Consider the following 19,173-nt stretch of genomic DNA (forward strand, 5'->3'; position numbering starts at 1 on the left):
GTGTCTGGATTAAAATGAACCTAAAATAGGTTGGAAATTAAAAATCAGACTCATAATTACTAGAGAAAACGAAAATGAACATTTACCAATAAGAAATTTAATTATAATCATTATTTATTAAACTTAATAATAAATGTTAATTTATTAAACATATTAAATGTTCATTTCCAACATGCTTTGAGTTCATTTTAAGCAAAAAATAATAATTTTTAAACAATAGTTGAGTTAAAAAAAATTACCCAGCATGTTGGGTCAACCCACTTTGTCAATTTTCAACCCAAATTGGGTTGTTTTTAACCCAGCATTTTTTAGAGAGTGGTTAATAGAGTAGGTTGAGATGTATTTGCAAAGTTAATTATAGTCAGTTGAACGAACGGCAGAATACAGCGTCACACAAACTACCCATATTTAGTGTTTTTTAAACCAAGCATCACTAATATTGCTCATATGCACTTTAATGAAGAAAACAGCACTCACATTCCCTTTATATCTAGTTAAAATCCACTGAAATGTCTGGTGAGGTGAACTGTCTCTGCAGCTTTAACACGAGGAAGATGAGCGATCTTAGAGATGAAGAGAGAGAGAGAGAGAGAGAGAGCTGGTAATAGTGTTTGATTGATCCCGATGACTACCATCAGGGACATTTGACTGAAAACATCTGAACTTCTGCATTAAACACTAAAGCGCTCAAGCTCACGCGTCGCAGTGATTTGTCACGAGTGAGGGCTGATGTGAAATACACAAAACCCCCTGGTAAAAATCACTGTAATGCACAACCTTGAGAATAAATAGTCATATTTATTGTTATAGTTCATTAGTGTTTCCAGTTGTGGTTAAAATATCTAATCATTTCTTCGTCTTGAAGGGTCATTTTGATTGCATGTATGAAAAATATTGTTATAATCAAAGGCAAAATAAGATAAGAACAATATTATAATCTGGCCTGTTGAAGGTTATGATTTTATGGAACATTATGTTCAAAAGTTGCAGCAAGATCATCTCAGCTGCTTTTTGAATTCAGACTGTCTATTTACACCAAGAGCAAATCAGCTGCCTTGCTGGCAGAGGCTATTTACATTAACCCCGCCCACCATCATCTGATTGAGCCAGACAATAAATAAAGCAGCATCCATTTATAATTTTAATAAATATGATCATATACACTGAATATGTTATGCATTCTGTTTACAACACACTGAGGTGCAAATAATTTCTAGCACTAAATATAAATCGCATCTACAACTATTTACACTTTTGTTGCCTTTTAAAGGTTACTTTGTAACGGCGACCTACTAAAGAGCATAAAACAATAATTTTGTTGGTAAAAATTAATGTATTTAGGTTGATTCAGAGATGACTTTTTGTCTGCTGCCTACTAAAAAGGAACATTCCACAGTCTGAAACTTGTACAAACAGTGAAATGAAACACTCAAAGGGCTCGAGTTTGATATTATCATGCTGCTGATCTCTATCTATAGACAATAATCTAATAAGAATAAAAATACAACTCACAGTTCAATTTAGGTTTTTTAAAAAGTATAAGTGTTGAATGAAAACATTTATAATCAACATTTCTCTCACTTTTGCCCTGGATCATGGTGCATTCTGGGACTGCCTTATAATACAGCCAAAAGAAGGTGTCTTAAAAGGCAGCGTAGTACTGATACCTATCCAAACACTACAGGTGAACATTTTGCAACACTTTTTTAATGTCTTCTGCTCATCAAAGCTGCGTTTATTTGATCAAAAATACAGTAAAAATTGTGAAATATTTTTACAATGTAAATCAGCTGTTTTCTATGTGAATATATAGTAAAGTGTAATTTATTCCTGTGATCAAAGCTGAATTTTCAGCATCATTACTCCAGTCTTCAGTGTCACATGATCCTTCAGAAATCATTCTAATATGATGATTTGATGCTCAAGAAACATTTATGATTATTATCAATGTTGAAAACAGTCATATTTTTGTGGAAACCGTCATAAATTTTAATTTTCAGGATTCTTTGATGAACAGAAAGTTTAAAAGAATAGAATTCATTGGAAATAGACATTATAAATCTCACTTTTGATCAATTTAATGTCTCTGATGAACAATTCATTATTTATTCCAAACTTTTGAATGATGATTTCTGATGGTTTCCACACAAATATGACTCTTTTCAGCATTGATAATAATCATAAATGTTTCTTGAGCAGCAAATCATCATATTAGAATGATTTCTGAAGGATCATGTGACACTGAAGACTGGAGTAATGATGCTGAAAATTCAGCTTTGATCACAGAAATAAATTACACTTTACTATATATTCACATATATTTCAAATATATTTAAATAGTAAAAATATTTCACAATTTTTACTGTATTTTTGATAAAATAAATTCAGCTTTGATCACAGGAATAAATTACACTTTACTATATATTCACATAGAAAACAGATGATTTACATTGTAAAAATATTTCAAAATTTTTACTGTATTTTTGATCAAATAAACACAGTCTCGCTGAGCAGAAGAGACTCTTTCTAAAAAAAAAAAAAAAAACCTTAATTATTCCAATCTTCCCTGTCCTTAAAATGCTGCGTTTTGGTGTGTTTGACAACAGAACATCTCCAGTGTTTAATCAGAGGAAAGATGTCTTCTCAGAGTTTCCAAGATGTTCTTGTCCTTATCAAGCAGGACGACACTCATCTGCGATCTGACAGGATGAAGTCACAGCCGAGTTTTTTTGAGCGATGATCCCGTTCCTGCGCCCCACACACACTCCGGTGATTGTTTAGTCTGTGTTTGAGCGAAGAGCGAGAGAGATTGTTTGGGCCGGAACGAGGCCGGTTTCGGGGGGATGGATGGAAATACGTGAGACTTGAGTGCTTCATGATGGCTTTTGAATGAGCAGTCTCTCTCTCTGAGTGCAGAGCAGAAGGCAATGTGATTATGGCCCACGTGGCGGCCGTCCTCGCTGCTTGATTTAATGTATTCAGTCCTCTTCTTCTTTATCAGCTGCGCGAGTAGCCCTTTAATCTGCGCTGCGTGTTACTCTCACCTGTCTGCTCACTAAGAGGATGCTGTCGTCTGCCATCCACGATCCAGCGCTTTCCCTTCAGAAAAACAAGCACACCATACCAATAACAGACTTACACAGTAAATGGTTAGTTGTTTATAGACTTAAAAAAATAAAGGAATCAAATTTATTTCTCTTAAAAGCACCTATTTAAAAAAAAAAAAAAAAAAAAACAACATACAAAAAATCTAAAGAATCTTTCCATGTCCAATGCTTTTTAAGAGTGTGACTTTATAAAGCATACCGCTCCGGTTCTGTCTTCTGATTGGTCAATCCAGTGTTCTAATGGTGATCTAACTATTGAGTCATTCAGTGTCAAATAAACAAATTTCGGAAACATCCCCGGCTCAAATTTTTGATTTTGAAGTATATCTACTGAGTAATCCACTATTCTGTAGAGGGGGTCAAAATGACCATTTTCACCTGAGATTTTCACCAAATTAGAGGAGTGTAAAAATGACTTTAGAAAGATGGCAGCATCATTATTTTATTTTTACACAGAGATTTATAGATTTATTAGTAAAATCTGTTGACTTAACAATATTTGTTTCATTATATGCCAACAGTGACCGCTCAAAAATGGCAGAAAAGCAATTCTTGTGTTCTTTGCCTCAAGTTTGCATATCTGTAACTCAAGAAGTTTTAAAGATATCTTAATATCCTTTTAGATTCTGGCTCTTAACAAACTTTTCTTTTGGTATCTTCATTTTAAAGGCACTCGATGGTTCAAGCACAGAGATACGAGGATCTTAATGTGGATCCATGAGCAAATTGGTCAATTGTACACATTTTCAGTGGTCAAAAACTAAATGTGAGTCACTTTGAGATCCCCATATCTATGGGAATTAACTATATAGGGCCTTGAAAATTAAGATTTTAAAAGGAAAGTTAAGTAGGAATGAGAATCTAGAAGGATATTAAGATATCTTGAATACTTTTAGAGTTACACTGCAAAAAATGCTGTTCTTACTTAAATTTTTTGTCTCAATGCAAGAAGCAAGAAGCATTTTCTTGACAAGTAAAATTTATTTTCTTGTTGTTGGGAAAAATAAGTCAAAATTAAGTGAGATTTTCCTTAAAACAAGCAAAATAATCTGCCAATGGGGTAAGCAAAATAATCTTAATCCAAACTGAAAACAAGATTATATAGCTTATTCTTGGTTTGAAATAAGATAATTTTGCTTACCCCATAGGCAGATTATTTTGCTTGTTTTAAGGAAAAACATACTTAATTTTGACTTATTTTTCCTGAAAACAAGAAAATTATTTTTACTTGTCAAGAAAATGCTTCTTGATTTAAGAACGTTAAGATATTTTGACTAGAAACAAGAAAAAAAACGAAGAACAGCATTTTTTGCAGTGTACAGGCATGCAAACTTTAGAAAAGGAATATTTATGGCACTCAAACGAATGTTCTATGCAATTGAGCTGATAGAAAAACACAAGATACATTTGTAGTTTCAACATTATTTGTTCTTCAGATATTCCTCTTTTACAGAAAACAAGTATCAGCTGTATGAAAAGTGACCCACATTTGATTTTTGACCACTGAAAATGTGTACAATTGACCGATTTACTCATGGAGCCACATTAAGATCTCCATATCTCTGTGATTTAACCATCGAGGGCCATTAAAATGAAGATACCAAAAGAAAAGATTGTTAAGAACCAGAATCTAAAAGGATATTAAGATATCTTTAAAACTTCTTGAGTTACAGATATGCAAACTTGAGGCAAAGAACACAAGAAGTGCTTTTCTGCCATTTTTGAGCGGTCACTGTTGGCATATAATGAAACAAAGATTGATAAAGTCAACAGATTTTACTAATAGATCTACCAATCTCTGTGTAAAAATAAAATAATGATGCTGCCATCTTTCTAAAGTCATTTTTACACTCATCTAATTTGGTGAAAATGGTCATTTTGACCCCCTCTACAGAATAGAGGATTACTCAATAAATATACATCTGTGACTTTTAATATTTTGACTTTCATCACTATTTATGTTTGTCTTTCTACACAAAAAAATATGAACAAAATTAAAAAATTGAGCTGGGGACCTCTGGTTGATTTGACATGGAATGACCCAATTACCCTTAGTTTACATGACACCACAAAATCCTCTATTTCTTTTCAGCTGAATTATTTAGTAAAAGGACTGATATTGTTAAACTTTCAAAAAACATAACGCATTTTTCGTCTTTGCATGTTCATGTAGAATATCTCCAAGTGTAATTTAATTCAGCACTGACATTTCTGCACAATCACAAGCTCACCTAACTTTGTTTGGGAAAAATCTGTTCTAGCAGCTGGATGACATTTCATGAATTTGCTTGATATGTCATTTTAATGAATAACTGTGTGTGCGCACATTTGTTTGTGTATACATACACACTACAACGCCAAATCATCATATTGGAATGATTTCTGAAGGATCATGTGACACTGAAGACTGGAGTAATGATGCTGAAAATTCAGTGCAAATTTGAAGTCTTTTCTGCTCACTAAAACTTCATTTATTTGATCAAAAATACAGTAAAAATCTGAAATATTATTACAAACCCGATTCCAAAAAAGTTGGGACACTGTACAAATTGTGAATAAAAAAGGAATGCAATAATTTATAAATCTCATAAACTTATATTTTATTCACAATAGAATATAAACAACATATCAGATGTTGAAATTGAGACATTTTGAAATGTCATGCCAAATATTGGCTCATTTTGGATTTCATGAGAGCTACACATTCCAAAAAAGTTGGGACAGGTAGCAATAAGAGGCCGGAAAAGTTAAATGTACATATAAGGAACAGCTGGAGGACCAACTTATTAGGTCAATTTGCAACATGATTGGGCATAAAAAGAGCCTCTCAGAGTGGCAGTGTCTCTCAGAAGTCAAGATGGGCAGAGGATCACCAATTCCCCCAATGCTGCGGCCAAAAATAGTGGAGCAATATCAGAAAGGAGTTTCTCAGAGAAAAACTGCAAAGAGTTTGAAGTTATCAGCATCTACAGTGCATAATATCATCCAAAGATTCAGAGAATCTGGAACAATCTCTGTGCGTAAGGGTCAAGGCCGGAAAACCATACTGGATGCCCGTGATCTTCAGGCCCTTAGACGGCACTGCATCACATACAGGAATGCTACTGTAATGGAAATCACAACATGGGCTCAGGAATACTTCCAGAAAACATTGTCGGTGAACACAATCCACCGTGCCATTCGCCGTTGCCGGCTAAAACTCTATAGGTCAAAAAAGAAGCCATATCTAAACATGATCCAGCGTTTTCTCATTTAAAATGGACTGTGGCAAAGTGGAAAACTGTTCTGTGGTCAGACGAATCAAAATTTGAAGTTCTTTTTGGAAAACTGGGACGCCATGTCATCCGGACTAAAGAGGACAAGGACAACCCAAGTTGTTATCAGCGCTCAGTTCAGAAGCCTGCATCTCTGATGGTATGGGGTTGCATGAGTGCGTGTGGCACGGGCAGCTTACACATCTGGAAAGGCACCATCAATGCTGAAAGGTATATCCAAGTTCTAGAATAACATATGCTCCCATCCAGACGTCGTCTCTTTCAGGGAAGACCTTGCATTTTCCAACATGACAATGCCAGACCACATACTGCATCAATTACAACATCATGGCTGCGTAGAAGAAGGATCCGGGTACTGAAATGGGCAGCCTGCAGTCCAGATCTTTCACCTACAGAAAACATTTGGCGTATCATAAAGAGGAAGATGCAACAAAGAAGACCTAAGACAGTCGAGCAACTAGAAGCCTGTATTAGACAAGAATGGGACAACATTCCTATTCCTAAACTTGAGCAACTTGTCTCCTCAGTCCCCAGACGTTTGCAGACTGTTATAAAAAGAAGAGGGGATGCCACACAGTGGGAAACATGGCCTTGTCCCAACTTTTTTGAGATGTGTTGATGCCATGAAATTTAAAATCAACTTATTTTTCCCTTAAAATTATAAATTTTGTCAGTTTCAACATTTGATATGTCATCTATGTTGTATTCTGAATAAAATACTGAAATTTGAAACTTCCACATCATTGCATTCTGTTTTTATTCACAATTTGTACAGTGTCCCCACTTTTTTGGAATCGGGTTTGTACAATGTAAATCAGCTGTTTTCTATGTGAATATATAGTAAAGTGTAATTTATTCCTGTGATTGAAGCTGAATTTTCAGCATCATTACTCCAGTCTTCAGTGTCACATGATCCTTCAGAAATCATTCTGATATGATTTGATGCTCAAGAAACATTTATGATTATTATCAATGATGAAAACAGTCATATTTTTGTGGAAGCCGTGACAAATTTTATTTTTCAGGATTCTTTGATGAACATAAAGTTCAAAAGAACATTTATTTGAATTATAACTGTTTTATAACATTATAAATGTCTTTACTGTTACTTTTGATTAATGCATCCTTGATGAATAAAAATATTAATTTATGTAAAAAAATTATATATTTTAAATAGTTTCAGAGTGAAGGTGTAACGAAGCGGGAGTCATGGTAAGATCCAAATGCAAGCTTTATTAAGAATGTCGTACAGGCAGGGTCAATCAGGAGCAGACGAGAACAGCAAGGGACAGGCAGGATCGTAATCAGGGTGCAAGCAATGGTCAGGACAGGCAGATATCATTCGCAGAACAGTATACAAGGCAAGGGTCAGGACAGGCAGCAATGGGTCAAAAAACAGGAACAGGCAAGATCAATCACAGGCAGACAGAAAACAAGGAAACGCTCAGAATTGTCACAAGGAATCAAGACTTCGCAAACTGGTGGTGTGAGTGTGAGTCCTTTATAGTCCTGTTAATGTACTGCAGCTGGGTGTGGTGATTAGTGATTGATGGAGTGAGTGCAGGTGATTGGCAGAGAGGATTATGGGTAATGTAGTCCGGGAACTGACAGGAACAGACGGTGATCATAACAGAAGGGAGACTCAATAATGTAATTTGCAATGCACGTGATTTATATGTTATCATTAAAAATCTGCATTTCTATGGAGAAAATGAATGGGATTTTTCCTTGTGCTCAGTTATGGATCTGGGTCAGAGGTGAACATAGAGAATCGTTAACTACGTCAGCAGTCTTTTAATATCTCATAATTGCTATCTTAGTTTTGCTATATCTAGGTTTTGACCCTGTGAATGATAAATGTGTATTAGAAAATGTATAAAGTCCCACAGCTGATAGGAAAGAACTGACAGGAGCTTCATAAACAGTCTCTCTCTCTCTCATGTGAGAGTCGTCTGCTCGAGCTCCTGCAGAAAAGACACAATATGAATTATTATGATAAAAGGTCACCAGATTAAAACAAAATGTCAGTGCTTCGGAGGCCTGCAACACTTTAAGCTCACTTCTGATTCTGTGGCGGGTTTTGCCATTTGACTGATTGTGTGTGTGTGTGTGTGTGTGTGTGTGTGTGTGTGTGTGTGTGTGTGTGTGTGTGTGTGTGTGTGTGTGTGTGTGTGTGTGTATGAAAAGAACATATATTGTATTCCACACTGCAGTTCTGGATACTGATTGTGCAAGGCAAAGCAATCAATATCGATCAGTGAAATGTTATTCATTTATTAATATATTTTATTTATTTATTTATTTTTCATCAAATTTAAAATAAATAAATTATATATTGAAACAACCCAGCATTTTTTTAGTGTACATATAGCCTACTGTATATACACACACACTATGTTCAAAAGTTGGTGAGATTTTCTAATGTTTTTTTGTTTCCATGTTTATATTAAAGTCTGTGATGAACGACTGCATACAGGTTATTCCCACGAGGGCCGTTACAGGGAATCTGTTATTTCGATCGTCTCAAAACATGACAAAAACATGCTCTCGGTGCATTAGGGCAACAGAATCAATCAAACCCCGTCCAGATTCACCCCGCGTTCAGGTCAACAAACCAACAAAACATCTGAGGCTTGAACCAAATGCAGGATTACGTCCTTAAGAAAACAAGGTTTCTTCTGTGTGTTCCACCTCCCCATTTACAGATGCAAAAACTAGGGCAAGTTCTGGACAAAAGCACGGGCTCTGAATAACTCCAGATTGGTTGAAATGAGCTAAACAAATTAAGTGGCAAACAGGGCCAGATGATGTTGTTGTTTTTGGCTGGATTTGAGCTCAGGGATTGTGTTGAGATACTCAGGAGCGCCCTACATTTGCTGAAAGGTTTCTGATCTTGAATGGCTCCTGTGCTAGTCATATGATTACCTTGAGTCACCCCGCGTATCTTCCAATAACAGAGCGTTTAATCGGGTAATGCTTGTATGATATTACATGCAAGAGCCTCCGAGAGACGGGGCAAGGTCAAGTGCTGTCACGTGTGACGTGAACCATATATAAAAACTACCACCCAAAACATCATTTGACAGGAGGATTATTAAGTTGCCTGATACCTTCTAGTCTAAAATACAAACCCGATTCCAAAAAAGTTGGGACACTGTACAAATTGTGAAAGTTTCAAATTTCAATATTTTATTCAGAATACAACATAGATGACATATCAAATGTTTAAACTGACAAAATGTATAATTTTAAGGGAAAAATAAGTTTGTTTTTAAATTTCATGGCATCAACACATCTCAAAAAAGTTGGGACAAGGCCATGTTTCCCACTGTGTGGCATCCCCTCTTCTTTTTATAACAGTCTGCAAACGTCTGGGGACTGAGGAGACAAGTTGCTCAAGTTTAGGAATAGGAATGTTGTCCCATTCTTGTCTAATACAGGCTTCTAGTTGCTCGACTGTCTTAGGTCTTCTTTGTCACATCTTCCTCTTTATGACACGCCAAATGTTTTCTATGGGTGAAAGATCTGGACTGCAGGCTGGCCATTTCAGTACCCGGATCCTTCTTCTGCGCAGCCATGATGTTGTAATTGATGCAGTATGTGGTCTGGCATTGTCATGTTGGAAAATGAAAGGTCTTCCCTGAAAGAGACGACATCTGGATGGGAGCATATGTTATTCTAGAACTTGGATATACCTTTCAGCATTGATGGTGCCTTTCCAGATGTGTAAGCTGCCCATGCCACACGCACTCATGCAACCCCATACCATCAGAGATGCAGGCTTCTGAACTGAGCGCTGATAACAACTTGGGTTGTCCTTGTCCTCTTTAGTCCGGATGACATGGCGTCCCAGTTTTCCAAAAAGAACTTCAAATTTTGATTTGTCTGACCACAGAACAGTTTTCCACTTTGCCACAGTCCATTTTAAATGAGAAAACGCCTGCGCTTCTGGATCATGTTTAGATATGGCTTCTTTTTTGACCTATAGTTTTAGCCGGCAACGGCGAATGGCACGGTGGATTGTGTTCACCGACAATGTTTTCTGGAAGTATTCCTGAGCCCATGTTGTGATTTCCATTACAGTAGCATTCCTGTATGTGATGCAGTGCCGTCTAAGGGCCCGAAGATCACTGTAGATAACTTCAAACTCTTTGCAGTTTTTCTCTGAGAAACTCCTTTCTGATATTGCTCCACTATTTTTCACCGCAGCATTGGGGGAATTGGTGATCCTCTGCCCATCTTGACTTCTGAGAGACACTGCCACTCTGAGAGGCTCTTTTTATACCCAATCATGTTGCCAATTGACCTAATAAGTTGCAAATTGGTCCTCCAGCTGTTCCTTATATGTACATTTAACTTTTCCGGCCTCTTATTGCTACCTGTCCCAACTTTTTTGGAATGTGTAGCTCTCATGAAATCCAAAATGAGCCAATATTTGGCATGACATTTCAAAATGTCTCAATTTCAACATTTGATATGTTGTCTATATTCTATTGTGAATAAAATATAAGTTTATGAGATTTGTAAATTATTGCATTCCTTTTTTATTCACAATTTGTACAGTGTCCCAACTTTTTTGGAATCGGGTTTGTATTGAGTGTAGAAACAATTTTCACTCAGAAATTGCTAGTAAATTAAATATAGTTGCGAGCAGCAATCATTGGGGTTCGAGCGTTTAAGGCCTTTAAGCAGATGCATAAGAAGATATTATGTTTTATTTTGCAAGATCAGATGGAAAAGACAATACAGACAATTTACAATGGTTTTTAACCGTTATAATGCCACCTATGGTCCGATCTCTATAAATGTTTGCATGCTTGTTTAGAACCATATGCTGCATGTGCGCACTCAAAGTTCTGAGTTTTCATTTACAATTTATAGGCTTTTGTGAGCACTTGGCCCCTTTTCTAAATGACCCTGTTATAGCTATCCAAAGGGTAAAGGTGAACTTTTTTTTTTGATAATTATTGGCCTAAAAAGTCCCTAGAATTGTACTGCACTGGTTTGGCTTTGATTGGGTAAAAAACTTAGGACTAAACGTAGGTTTTTGACATGATCAAATATTTAACGAATGATTCGATTGATGGTGAGGTCCAAGAGGCAAATGTTTTCATGTTTTTTTCATGTTATAGCGCCACCAAGTGGCAAGTTGCTGCATCCTTTTTCACGCGACCACAGAATGAGCTCTTACATAGGTGTGCCAAGTTTGGTGAAAATATCTTGTTTCGTTTACAAGTTAGAGCCATTTTAGCAAAAGTGGCTCCGCCCACTTCAAACATTTGGCAGCTCTTTGGGACTGTGAATTGAAATTTCAACTTTTTTTTGATAATTATTGACAGTCAGACTCTGGAGAATCTCAATGCACTGATTTGGTTTCGATCGGGCCAAAATTCTAGGACTAATTCACAAAAGTTTTTTTTTTTTTTTTATCCGAAATACCTAAACATTTCTAAAAAAGCTTGTTTCTGCCACTGAACAAAAAAATAAAAAGGATCATTTTGACTTTTCTTCTCGCATTCTGACTTTATTTCTCAGAGTAGGACTTTATAACTGGACTTTACTATCACTTTTATATTAATCATTATTTATGAACATAAAAAATATTTACTACACACCCACAAAAAAGAATTTTTATGGGTTAAAGCAAGTATAAATAATTATTATAGTATTTCTACTTCAAATGTTCTCATTTAATCCAATGTATTACTTGCCGTTTCTTTGAAATCATTTGTGAAACTCTCTACATGAAAGTCATTTCTACATGAAAATTGCTTTGAAATAAATCTACACAATTTTTGAGTGTAAACCTGCTATCATCTATTATTAAAATTGATCAAACAATGAAAGAAAATCACTCACTTCTCTTGACTGAGTAACTTTTGGAATTTTTTTGACCACCAATTTTTTGGGAAAATCTTGTCACTATTTATGCACCGTAAAAATAATATTTTTTCGAAGTTGTAGCCTAAATAAAACAATTTAAAAGAGTTTCTTTCTACTTAAAAATTTCACAATTAATTTCTTGTAATTATTTGCGAGTGAAAACGGATTCTACACCGCATTTCTTTTTCCAGTGCACTAATTTCAAGTCCTTTTCCGGGCGTTTATCTAATATTTAATGTTACATGCATGCTCTAATGATGTAAACAACATTATCCTGAGCAAATAATTAAAGGAACGCAAAGCCTGAAGTTAATCCGCATCTGTAAAAACAGGCATCAGACAGCTTCGCTTGGCACAAATTCACTCAAAGTTACTAGAGTGTCGAGCGACGAGCTTCTAGGCATTAATAAGAACTTTCTGGAACTCTAAATGTGTTCTGTTGTCTGAAAATAGACGGTGCTGTTGAATGAGAAGCTTCCGGGGAAAATGAGCTTATAGCATTCTTGCAAATGCATGCATGGTTTGGTCTGCAGCCGTTTCACAGTTGTAATAGTTTGCAAGCTGGCTTCAAGAGTGGTGATCTATTATTAAACGATATGATGTGCTAGTGTTTTGTGCAACACCTCCACTTTCATGTGTTCATGTGGTTTTTCAGCCAGAGTCGGTTCCTTGTCACCAGATGGTATTATGTAATGCTTTCATCAGGAGGACAAATGACTAAAAGGAATCAAAGAATCTAAGATTTCATTCCGTCTAAAAGCATTGGAAATCTTTGCACTGTAGCTTTTACAGAGTCAAAGGTGAAATTCCTCATTTGGTCAGCCGCCGGATGAGCTCATGACACCTGAGAGAAAATGATAGATAGTTAGTGATGGCAGAGAGATGGACAAAGATAGAGAGATTTTCTTTAAAAAAAAAAAAAAAAAAAAGATTTTGAAGCAACTTTAACATTGATCATTCGCCAGTTTTAGTGGTTAAGTGGTTATCATTAAATAAAACAAAACAAAAAAATATATATGTAAAAACATTTGTATTAACTGAAATAAATGTGGAAACACTGACAAACAAAATAAATAAATAAATGAACATATATGTATATATATATATATATATATATATATATATATATATATATATATATATATATATATATATATATATATATATATATATATATATATATATATATATATATATATATAAAATGGTCATCATTTCAAAACTAACAAGAGTACAACAGAAATGAATAAAGTATTTATTATATATATACAGAGCCGGATTAACGCAAAGGCAAACTAGACACGTGCCTAGGGCCCGATTGGCGGGATGGGGCCCAGAAAGAGGGACAAAAAAAAATATATAATAATAATAATAATAATAAAAAAAATGTACAAATGTCCTATCTACAATTTATTTCAATATGTATTAATTAACTAAAATTAGTGACGATGTTTATCTTAACCATAGTCAGAGTGGGTCCGATGGACTCGCCAAAGCGAACACATCCTGTGGGTGTTGCGAAGCAAAATGCTAAATAAAGCTTGCCATAAAAAGCCTGCAAAAGTAATGATTATGAAAGTGACATTTTAATTGTTTATTAATAAACTAATGTTTTCTGAATCAGTGTCGGCTGCGAAGATGAAGTTGACATACTGACTCTCATCATCTCCGTGGACGCGCTTAGAGAGAGAATGCACATTTCATTCGGATGATCATCAGAGAGCCTATTTCTTTTCGTTTTGAATTATTTCGTTTAAAAGTAGACATTTCAAGCTTTCTATATATTTCTCATGTCCGCTGAGTTTCGGTTCATTTATAAGACGCGCCAGTTCACGCGCCAGTGATCGCGCCGGCACCTCCATGTCATTATTATATTGCCTGCTATATTTGCTTCTTATTTATTAAATCCAGGCAATTGGTTGATGAAACATTGATTAACATTAAGATACAATTTTCACAAAACGAAATTCACTTTAAAGAAAGGCTTTCTACAAAACAAAACTTAATGAAGTGTTTAAAATCATGTCTGTCCCATTCCATGTGTCCCGATATATTGCGCATGATGCATCTTACTCATGCTGTTCACTTTTCATAATCAAATAGATTAAATTTAAAAATAACATTATAATAGGCCTATTTAAACATAAATATTAAACTAAATACGTATTTAATGGCTACCAACACGTATACAGTACAGAGAAATTGCATGTCCATTTCATTTATTTAACATATTCAATATTGGGGGCATTTTTTTAAAGTAAAAAACAATAGTTACTTTCCCTGGTAATTAGTTCCTTTTATAATAATGTAACTCGGTTATTAACTCATTTACTATTTGTGAGAAGTAACTAATAACTATAACTAATTACTTTTTTAATAACGTGCACTGCATTTGACACACAAGACTCACAGAAAAGAAAAGACAGAAATGCGCAGCAATATCAAGTTCCCTTTCACTCTTGAACAAACAATAACACACAGAATTATGCCTGTTTTGTCAAGTATCCTCATTAGAGTAGTCTTAAAAGAGTTAAATAACGTCTTAAATGAACTTAAAGAGTTGTGAGAAAATGAGATGCGCGTCACATCAGCGGGAGCTCTTAAAGTGACAGCAGCCTAATAAACCAGTTACTGTGATGTCTGTCATTAATGTTCATCAAAGAACAAAGCCAACAGAGACAATTGCTTTAATAAGGCTTATGTTTAATTTATAATTTATGCAGTGAAGACTGCATAAAGTATTTGATAAATTTATTCAATTACTATATATTTCCTACCGGTCTAAAAGGTAGGAAATATATGGATACATTTATTTGGTCCAGGCCACAGATACATTTTTTTTTTAAGCTGTTGCTTTAAGTTGTTTCTACATTAATTTGGAGAGTAACGGTAAAATTATTACAATATTAAAGAGGGGAGAAGAGTCAGGGGCCTCCAACATAAATTATGCCTAGGGCCTCCAAATGTCTAGAACCGGCCCTGTATATATATACAGCTATGGAAAAAATTAAGAGACCACTCCAAGTTCAGAAGTCTCAAGTCTCTTAATTTTTTCCATATATATATATATATATATATATATATATATATATATATATATATATATATATATATATATATATATATATTTATATTTATATATATTTATTTAATTAATCTAGTTAATGCATAACATCAGTTAAAGCACTTAATAATAATAATAACATAGTTCATAACTTCTGAGCAGTAGGTGGCGCTATGTCGAAACTCTGCATGCACCCTCAAGTCATGCCTGTGATGACATATACCAAGTTTGGTGTCAATACACCAAATCATTGCAGAGATACAGCATCAAATACATTTTTGCATGCTCGCTGTCAAAGACATTGACACGCTATATGAGAACGGATTGGCCGATCAAAAATCTTTTAATAATTTTTTTGCCTGGAATGCGAGTAGATGCTACATACCAAATTTTGTGCAAATTGGACAAACGCTATTGGAGGAGTTCCATTCAAAATGGCAGAAAATTTTCCATGACGGATTTGTTTGTAGGACACCAAAAGTTATGAGCATAAACATGAGTGAATCTTTGAACTGTTGGTGGCACTAGAGAGTTTGATGTAGAGACTCCAAATTTGCAATGGTAACATTTCAGACTGTTCACTATCTGTGTGCCAAATTTCTAAACTTTTTATCATATGGTTCTATGGGCTGCCATAGACTCAAAAATGGAAGAGGAATAATCAGAAAATGAACGATTTCAATAGGGGTCTTCGCCCCGAATTACATACATTCATAAATAACTGGGCATCATTTAAAAAATATCAAGAGTAAAACATAAATAAATAATTTTGATAAAAAAATAATCAAGTATTCTATCTAGAAAATATAATAAAAGATATTTCATTAATCTCAGTTAACATATTACATGGTAGTTCTAAAAGTATTGAATTAAATTAAATACAACTAAAATACAAACTGAAGAACAATTTGTACAAAATACTGAAATAAACATATTTTTGCAGCTGTTGTGAGAACCATCATTATCAGTAACCTTTTGCCTCTGGTTGGGGTTCTGTTGCCCAACTGAAATAAGGTCAGAGGTCAAAGATCTCTAGAGCTGAATGATTAAAGTGACACAAAACAGGGTCAATATAGTAATTCCTTTGGCATTCATCAGGGGCAAACAAACAACACAGATAACAGTAATGCAGGTACTGACCAAAATAGATTGAGCAAGTGTGGACATGTGAACGTTGTTTTATAATCTCTCGAACAGGCCCAAAATCATCATTATTCCATTTGACCTACAAATGTTGATCCACCATTTACCTGATATACTCCCTAAAAAATGCAAAAGAACAGCCAGGGAACAAGCTAAGAGCAGCAAATCAGCTTAGGCTGGTTTAAGATGGTTTTATTTCCCCCCCACCAATGGGTATTCCTTTAATAAGACTTGCTTTAAACCCTCTGGCGCTCTTTGGTCATTTATGATCAAAACATTTTAGGTTTTTTTTTATTTATTTTTTTTAGAATCATCAGAATGGTACAGAAGTTGGTACAGGTTTTGGCACTTGTAATGTGAACACAAAAAAGATGAAATGATCCTGGAAAAAACAGTCACACTTGTACTACTCGTGGTCAAAAATAAGCGCATTGGAAATCAATTGGGAAATTAATTTCACCTAGAGGAAGCGTTTGGTACTGCGGCCAAACTCTGACTGAAAGCTAATTTTTTGAAATATCAACCTCAAATTTGGAATACAACTTGTTTACATTTATGTCTTCGATTTTTTCACAGTTTTAGAGTATTCATATAAAAATTGAAAAAGTATTTTTGTGCATTTTTCATTACAATAAACAAAGTTTATAAAGTGAAAGTTTTTTTTCACTTCATCAATAATCTGCAAAGTGTTGTCTTTAAAAAGAGACCAAACTGAAGTCTGTGCTCCAAAGAATTCAAGATTTACCACAGTTTAAGTTGGAAAGTAAAGTGAATAAATGGATTATAACTATTGCATAAATATAATTTACTACAATAAAATTCCCAAATAGTACAAAACATTAAATAAAAAAAACATTATCAAACTAAAATAAAGTAAATTCATTGAATTTAAATAAAATCAAATAAAAAAATTGTCATTTTTGGCCGCAAAGCGAGGAGCCTTTTCTAAGAAAAAAACGTCAATATTACTCTGAAATGTTTTCAAACAAAATATATTCATTTTTTACTTCATCAATAGGTGGCAGCAAAGTGAAATGTGAACTTTCTTTTCCAAACCAGTTTTGCTTTTTCCAATTTAGACTATTTGGCCTATGAACTTTTGCTCTTCAAACATATTAAGACATTAATTCATTTGTTATTTTATTTTAATTGCAGAATCATTTTGTGTGCATGAGCGAACACAAAATGTGCGAACACAAGTTTAGGAGTTCAGAATTTAGGAAAGAGGCTAAATGTATTTTACAGAAGAGATCTGAGACAAATCTAACTAATAAATGTAAAACAAAATAGTATTTTACACATTTTTAACTGTTATAGCACCACCTAAGGCCCTATCTCCATAAAAGTTTGAATGCTTCTTTAGAATCATATATCACATATGCTTACTTAATTTAGTCAAATAATGAGTTTTTGTTCAGGAATTATAGGCTTTTGTGTACACTTGGCCACGCCCGTTTTCTAAATGACCCTATTATAGCCTATTATAGACTAAAATGAAACATATTTGATATTTATTGACCTAGAGAGTCTAGAGAATTGTACTGCAGTGGTTTTACTGAGATTGAGTGAAAAACCTAGGACTAGTTCGCAAAAATAGCTTTTTCAAATATTTAAGAAACGATTCGATTGACGGTGGCTCTTGAAGCATAGTTGTTCCAAGTGACCGAACTCCACAAGTATTTTACATTGACCTCAGATTGAGCTCATACACAGTTATGAAGTGTGATGAAAATATCTCATTCTGTTCAATAGTTATACCCAATTTCGTAAAAGTGGCCCATTTTGAACATTTTGGCATCATGTCGTAACCGTGAATCGAAATTTCAACTTTTTTTCAGTAACTATTGATATTCAGACGCCAGAGAATATTTATGCACTACTTTGACTCAGATCGGATGAAAAACCAAGAACCAGTTCACAAAAGTATTTATTTATTTTTTTTATAATTAATTAATAATTGCGAATATTTAACAAATTATTTGATTGACAGCAGTGGTTCTTGAGTCAAAGTTGTTCAGAAGGAGGAGATCTAACATATGATAAGAATATTGTGTGTATGGGTGAAACACTGCATGGTTACAGAGGTGTAAAACTCGTTAGCGCTACCCAGTGGCCAATTTCTTTCAAATTTCTTACAGACCTCTAGGGCCATGAGTCACATGAGTTTCGTTCTGATCAGCCATCGTTAACCGGGTGCTCAAACGAAAAAAGGCAGACATGTTTTTCGAGATATGTGAATGTCATCAAACACAACCATGGCACCTTGGACAAAGACACTGCATGCCAATTTTCAAGTCAATAAGACAAAAGTACATAGCTATAGCCATTTTCATAATTTTTTTCCTGTTATAGTGCCACCAAGTGGGCCGAACTCCACAACTTTTTTACTTTGACCTCGGATTGAGCTCATATACGTGTGTACGAAGTTTGGTGAAAATATCTCATTCCGTTCAATAGTTATAGCCATTTTAGTAAAAGTGGCCCCGCCCACTTCGAACATTTTGGCATGACCGTCAATCGAACCTTTAAATTGTTTCCCCATTAACTATTGATATTCAGACTCCACAGAATATTTTTGCACTGGTTTGATTCCAATTGGTCAAAAAACCTAGGACTAGTTCACAAAAGTAGGTTTAAAAAAAAAAAACGAAAATACTTGAGTCTGCGACTAACGATTTAAGAGTTATGAGGGATTACGTAC

Source organism: Chanodichthys erythropterus, chromosome 4, assembly GCF_024489055.1.
Source record: "Chanodichthys erythropterus isolate Z2021 chromosome 4, ASM2448905v1, whole genome shotgun sequence".
Taxonomy (NCBI): Eukaryota; Metazoa; Chordata; class Actinopteri; order Cypriniformes; family Xenocyprididae; genus Chanodichthys; species Chanodichthys erythropterus.